Genomic DNA, 7,944 nt, shown 5'->3' with positions numbered 1-7,944 from the left:
CAGAGCTGAGATCCAGCACTCTGTAGACAGGAGTAATTTCAACCTTTTTGTCACAGTAAAATTTAAAACAAAAAACATGATGCAGCCAATTCACAAGCATTTCAAAATAAATCGCAAATAAAGTCGTTCTTCTATTTCTATACTACTTTCCTTTTTCTAAAAGTTTGAATGATATCGCGTCCTCACGTGACCCGCACCTGCCTGCTGTCTGGCTTCACCAGACTTGACATCAAAAGAGACTGGCTTCACACTCACGGGTCAGGGTCAGTTCACCGCACCAGGCAGACAAGACTCGAGAGAGCGTCAACCTGCTACCTGCACTGTTATCTTGGATTGGGGGGCATAAAGAGTGAGTATCTTCAGTGTATTTCCAATAGTATTTCCAATAGTTTTGTCTAGCTCTGCTGTGGTTTTCATTCAAGCAACTAACGTTAGCGAACGAAACGTTAGCTAGCTAGCTAACTAGCTATCTTCGACCCGGTAACGTTGCTAGCTGGTTGCTGACGTTGCTGGCTACTTGTTTGAATGCTGCTAGGCAAGCTAACTATCGGTAGCGTCCGGTAACGTTACCGGTAGCTAGCTAGTTATGTTTGTCCAACCTTAGCTCTGGCCATGCAATATTTTCATTCAAATAACTAACTAGCTAGCAAACGTTAGCTACCGGTAGCTATTATTAGCTAACAAATGCTAACGTCGGGACTACTGGACCAGTGGTTAGCTAGCCTAACGTTAGCTACCTAGCACTTTTGCCCACCTCTCTAATACAGAGATCCCCCACTTACCAAATCCCACTTTAACCCCTGGTCATGCTAGTTAGCTAGCTCGGCGCCAGCGCGATGTAAACAAAGGGAGCAGAAACGTACAAGCAGTACTATTTCGAAGCGGAACTACGTCACACAGGCTAGTGCATGTAGCGTGTTGTGTCTGTAGGGACGCTCGACCAAGCCGGAGGTAACACGGGGATTCGAACCGGAGATCCCCGTGTTGGTAGGCAACGGAATGGACTGCTACACCACCCGGATACCCCCATAAAACAGCGTTTTAACACAAAATATCCAACCTACTGTAACCGGTTACTTTCTTGCCCGGTGCGGGATTCGATACGAGTGTACTGCACCACAAGGCGACATCACTAACCGCTCGGCTTACATTGTGTTTGCAGGGTAAGCCTCCGTGTAATTGGAGCAACAGTATGATAGTGTAGATTTAGTGTTAATGGATAACGGGGGGGGGTGGTTGGTGTAGCCTGGTTCTTATTTTCATACTTTTGGCTTTCATGCATATTGGCTACGATGTTTTACTCACTGACTGGCTTCATTTTGGACACAGATCCACAACAGCGTCTCATGGTGCAACTGAGCAGACGTGTTCGAACAAGTCCAAAATAACCCAAATATCTAAACCACACACGGGGAAGCGAAAATGAAAGGGCCGTTTAAAAGTTATTACCTGAAATGCACAACACCATCAATGGTCAGTTGTATTGTTGAGCCACTTCGTGGTTCATCTTGCAGGGAGGAGCAAGCTACACTTACCGTAGCCGTCAACAAACTAGCTGGCCGGTGCAACTGGATCGCCTCCCTTGTCCAGAATCTCCGGAATGAAGCCGCCAAGTAAAATGGCCTCATAATTTATATGCACGGTGGCAAAAACTATGAAAATAAGACGCGGGGTGTGAAAAATATGGAACCCCCCCCCAAATTGTATCCGGCCAATTACCCCACTCTTCTGAGCCGTCCCGGTCGCTGCTCCACCCCCTCTGCCGATCCGATCTGGGGGAGGGCTGCAGACTACCACAGGCCTCCTTCCGATACATGTGGAGTCGCCAGCCGCGTCTTTTCACCTGACAGTGAGGAGATTCACCATGAGGACGTAGCGCGTGGGGGGATCACACTACCCCCCCCACCCACCCACCCCCCCCCACTCCCACCCCCACTCGAGCAGGCGCCCCGACCGACCATAGTGCAGCGACCAGGACACATACCCACATCCGGCTCCCTACCGTCGGGATGCTCATGCAAGCTGGAGGTAACACGGGGATTCGAACCGGAGAGCCCCGTGTTGGTAGGCAACGGACGGAGTAGACCGCTACGCTTCCCGGACGCCCGGAATGATTCTTTAAGTGCGGTCCGTATTGAGAGCAGGTGTGGAGGGAGACTGATCTGGCCTACCAGAATTTTTTTTTTCCGTTTCTATTGTCTCGAAGTGTTGCAGGCCTAATTGGAGGAAACATCTGGAATGGGAGGTGGCCACGCAATAACCCAAACGACACACCCGCTCCCAAGCCCTCCCTGTTTCTCCAACATCCAAGCCAGGTCTCTCCAACATCCAAGCCAGGTCTCTACAACATCCAAGCCAGGTCTCTACAACATCCAAGCCAGGTCTCTACATGTGTGCTCAGTCAAACCGGCCCAGAGGCCGGCCACAGCAGGCAGGCCCCGTGCGTGGCTGAACGGCTGAGAATGGCGCCCTGGCAGATGAATTCAAACAGAGCCAATACAGTACGGCCTTGTAGACAAAGCAGGGTTTTGCTGCAATCTGGATCAAAAATGTCCCCGTGTAACCTAGCACTATCTGCCTTCAAACGGCAGTCTCAGACAAACCTCTTTTTTTCCCTCTCAGGAGACCAGCCCATCTGTTGGCTCCTCTTAAGCCATGTTTCGCTCCATTAGTGATGAGCGGGAAAAACCCCCCGGGGGCAATGCTGTTAGACTGTGTAAGGAATTAGCATGATTCCTGACAGGACTTTATCCAATCACACACACGCACACACCCTGCACACACACACACACTGCACACACACACACACACACACACACTGCACACCCTGCACACACACACACACACACACACACACACACACACACACACACACACACACACACACACACACACTGCACAAGTTCAGCTCTGCACAACAGTGGCAGCTTAATGTGTAGAATGTAAAAAGAAAAACAGTTACAATGGAAATATGACCCCTAATGTACCCCTAATATACCCCTAATGTACCCCTAATATACCCCTAATGTACCCTAACATACCCCTAATATACCCCTAATGTACCCCTAATATACCCCTAATGTACCCCTAATGTACCCCTAATATACCCCTAATGTACCCTAACATACCCCTAATGTACCCCTAATATACCCCTAATGTACCCCTAATATACCCCTAATGTACCCCTAATATACCCCTAATGTACCCTAACATACCCCTAATGTACCCCTAATATACCCCTAATGTACCCCTAATATACCCCTAATATACCCCTAATGTACCCCTAATATACCCCTAATGTACCCCTAATGTACCCCTAATGTACCCCTAATATACCCCTAATGTACCCATGCTGGTATATTAAAGATGTAGCAGGTCTTGTTGGTGCATTTGAGATGTATCAGGTCTTGTTGGTGCATTTGAGATGTAGCAGGTCTTGTTGGTGCATTTGAGATGTAGCAGGTCTTGTTGGTGCATTTGAGGTGTATCAGGTCTTGTTGGTGCATATGAGATGTATCAGGTCTTGTTGGTGTATTTGAGGTGTATCAGGTCTTGTTGGTGCATTTGAGGTGTAGCAGGTCTTGTTGGTGTATTTGAGATGTATCAGGTCTTGTTGGTGTATTTGAGATGTATCAGGTCTTGTTGGTGTATTTGAGGTGTAGCAGATCTTGTTGGTGCATTTGAGATGTATCAGGTCTTGTTGGTGTATTTGAGGTGTATCAGGTCTTGTTGGTGTATTTGAGGTGTAGCAGGTCTTGTTGGTGCATTTGAGATGTAGCAGGTCTTGTTGGTGCATTTGAGGTGTATCAGGTCTTGTTGGTGCATTTGAGATGTAGCAGGTCTTGTTGGTGCATTTGAGATGTAGCAGGTCTTGTTGGTGCATTTGAGATGTATCAGGTCTCGTGTCGCGTGGGAACCAGAGAAGAAGACAGTGTGAAACGTAAAGAGGCGTCTCCTGCCCAGTAAAGCTAGCATAGCAGCTTACTGGGTCAGGCAGATGCAGGAGAAGCGGGCCATACACAATTTAGTGGGTCACTTCAACTTGTTTGGGTTGTCCGCACCGCCGGCTCTAATATCCGTTTTGCTATATTTCTCCGGCTTTGTTATTTTTACTTCCCTCCTTTTTTTTCCCCCATCACTCACCATCCGCCATCGAGGATAGTAGTCGAGTGTCCCAGGTTTGAGAGGAATTTCCTGATTCTGTTATTTTATCGTCTTTTTCGGGGGGGATGTACATCCTCCTTTCATGTCGTGTGTTTCATCCAGACGGGGGAAAGGTGAAGAAGTTCACACATTAAGCTCTGCGTCAAGTGTTTCTGGATTCTCTTCTCAACACTTCATCCGTGCACCAGCGCGGCCGTTCCCTCCTATATTTGATGTACCCTTGACAAATTGATGCTGCAGTTTGGATTCAGTGTCAACAGAAGAGGCCTGGGAAAATAGACATGCATATATATATACACACACATACACACACATACACACACACACGTTTTCCTCTCCTGTCAGCTGTTGGTAGTTGCAAGAGCGGGGAACCGAGAAACGCTTTGGGGAACAACATGGTTTCACTGTAAACCATTCAAAAGGGTATTTTCTGCAGAGTTCGTGCCGGATAAAGGCCGTTTCCAAATGTGAAGGGGTACCTCATCAGCAGCTACACATGCATTTACTGCTAATGTCGGACAGATGCTGCACCAGTGCTCGAGGGAGGACAACAACCCTGAGCTCTTCGCTGACGTCTGACTGTGCTCAGACGGCTCTCCTCGAGTAGCATACCGCTTCGGATCATCTGATGTCAGAAAGTGCTAAATCAAATTCACATTCAGAATTCCTGAATGTGGGCCGGCACGGTGGCGCAGTGGTCGCCTCACAGCAAGAGAGTCCTGAGCTCGAGCCCCAGAGTAGTCCAACCTTGGGGGTCGTCCCGGGTCGTCCTCTGTGTGGAGTTTGCATGTTCTCCCCGTGTCTGCGTGGGTTTCCTCCCACGGTCCAAAATCATGTAGGTCAGGTGAATTGGCCATACTAAACTGTCCCTAGGTGTGTGTGTGTGTGTGTGGGGGGGGGGGGGGGGCTGTGATGGACTGGCAGCCTGTCAAGGGTGTCCCCCTGCCTGCTGCCCAATTACTGCTGGGATAGGCTCCAGCATCCCACAACCCCCGTTGGGATAAGTGGCTTGGATAATGGATGGATGGATGGAATTCCTGAACGCGCCACTTGGAAAACAACATCTTTAATCGCTTTGCTGACCCTGAAGCACTCTACTGCACTATAGCTTTTTTCTCATACTTCTAGATTGATTGATTGATTGATTGATTGATCGATCTCGGCCAGTCGTTCTATAGCAGCTACTGTCGCGGTGGCTGCGACATGCACCATGCATTGCGTGGTGAACTTAACCGTTAACCAGGCCTGTGTTTGTCCAGACACACAACGCTTGATCTTTTTTTTTTTTTTGAAGATGGTCAAGTCTCATATCAACCCTTCCCAACATTCCTCTGCCCCATCTCCCCATTTTCTCCCCTCACTGAGTCATCTGCTAGCACCCTCCTGTGGACACGAAGGAGATCTCCCCGGTCTGAGAGGGATGTCCTTACTTATTTATAACCACCTCTCTACTACTTTATGATACGTGCACATGTTAGGGTCACAGAAATCCCTTCTACGTGTGCTGTGGCTTTGACCTCTGACCTCTTCGCTGGCTGTGGCTGCTGCTGATGTTGGTTATCTAGACCTGTAAAGGTGACCCTACCATTGTATTCATTTTGTCACCCTGAGTAAAACCTCAAACGTATTGGAATATAATTTGTTCACGTTATAGATGTGCTCATTGCTAATCGGGGTTCCCCCCCCCCTCTATGGACGTCAGAGCAGAAACAGAAGAGGAGAAACCCAACGGAAAGTGTACCCTGGACTTTCTCTAGGGAGGCAGTGATGGCTTAGGACCCGGAGGCCGACACAAAGCTGCACTATTCGACTCTTTATTCAAGCTGTCTGACTGCTAGTCCAACCAGCAACTGAACTCTCAGTGACTAAATCTTTACAGGGCGCCACAAAGGGCAGGAAAGCAAGAACAAGACCAAGTTCCACTTCCGGTGTGGGAAGATGGCGGCGGGAACTCACATTTGCGGCAGCCTCATCCAGCACCGTCCATGCAGTGTCTTTGTCCACGTCTACGTTTGCGTCTTCATTTGATGGTTGGGAGAGCTTGGTCTGCTGCGTCCGGTGGGCCCAGGGACCACGGCCCTGCCTGGAGCTTCACCCGAGGAGGAAACACCGAGGACGGTCTGACAGGATGCGGAAGCGGGGCAGGCTAGGCTAACTGCTAGCCCACGCAGACCGGCAGTTCCGACAGTCATCCTGACGTTCGAGCTCTTGGACAGGGAATTTTGTGTTATATATATATAAATATATATATATATATATATATATATATATATATATATGTTGGATATATGTGTTTTTGTGGGGGGGGGTTGTAGTACACAAGTGTTCTTGTAGTTTGGATTTGTGTTTTGCTCTTTGTGTTGCACTGCTGTGGTTCTGGGGGAAACGACACTTCGTTTTGTTTCATGCGCGCGGGTGCACGGGGTCTAAATGAGGTCTAAATGTTCCCGATTCCTGAACTCCACCTTATAACCCAACCTCCAGCGGGGCTCGGTTCAGCGAGTTCTATCAGAAATCCACGGTACCACAGATATCCTGTAGAGTAGCCCCGTTTCCTGCCGCTCTCAAACAACAGCTCCCAACATCTGCTGTGCTGGGTAGCATGTAGCAAGTCAAAGGATGCACACGTGCATGCTATTCTTTACCATGCGTGTTATGCATGGTAAAGAATAGCATGCACGTGTGCATGCTATTCTTTACCATGCGTGTTATGCATGCCAAAGGGTGACGCAGGGACATGCTGACTAACTCACTCGGTGGCCAAAACCCCCGGCGACAGGACATCCCTGACCCCGGGACGTCCATGTGCAGGATTCCTTGTACATAAGCTCTGATATCAACTGCGGATCACTTAATGTCCTTTGTAGGGCCGGACAACTGCCTTGGCGTTTCCATGGCGACAGTGGCTCGGCGGTAGAGCAGGTCGTCGGGTAACTAGAGGGTTGCCGGCTCCATCTGTCCGTCCGTCCATTATCCGAATTGCTTATCCTGCTCTCGAGGTTGCGGGGATGCTGGAGCCCATTTCAGCAGTCATTTTGCAGCAGGCGGGGAGAGACACTGTGGACAGGCCACCAGGCCATCACACAGGGCCCCCCCCCCCCACACACCACCCACCCACCCACACCACCCACACACACACACCACCCACACACACACACTCATACCTAGGGACAATTTAGTACGGCTGAGTCACCTGACCTGCATGTCTTTGGACTGTGGGAGGAAACCCACGCAGACACGGGGAGAACAGGCAAAGTCCACACAGAGGACGACCCCGGATGACCCCCAAGGCTGGACTACCCCGGGGCTCAAACCCAGAACCTTCTTGCTGTGAGGCGACCGCGCTCACCACTGCGCCACCGTGGTTGCCGGCTCCTCCTTGCACAAATGTCGAGATGTCCTTGAGCAAGACGCCTGACCTCTAACTGCTCCCGATGTGCTGGTTGTTACCTCTGCATGGCTGATGTGTGTGTGTGTGTGTGTGTGTGTGTGTGTGTGTGTGTGTGTGTGTGTGCACGAGTGAGCGTGAGGCATTCATTGACTGTAAAGTGCTCCGGGTGGCTGTTGCAGCCAGAAAAGCACTCTATAGATGCGGTCCATTTAGCGCCACCGTGGGAGGCCCGGTGGCGGCTGGCGAGCGACAGCGAGCCGGAGCCGCGTCGGTTGCTGGACACGTTGCCTCGTCCCGCCTCGCGGGCCGTCCCACGTGACCTTCGACATTTCCGCTCGGTAATCCTTTGTTATCACCATCACAGCTCAAACGCCATGACTTTCTCCACT

Source organism: Lampris incognitus, chromosome 17 (genome assembly GCF_029633865.1).
Source record: "Lampris incognitus isolate fLamInc1 chromosome 17, fLamInc1.hap2, whole genome shotgun sequence".
NCBI classification, from domain to species: domain Eukaryota; kingdom Metazoa; phylum Chordata; class Actinopteri; order Lampriformes; family Lampridae; genus Lampris; species Lampris incognitus.
The sequence above is the reverse complement of the archived record's forward strand: the minus strand, read 5'-3'. Positions refer to the sequence as shown.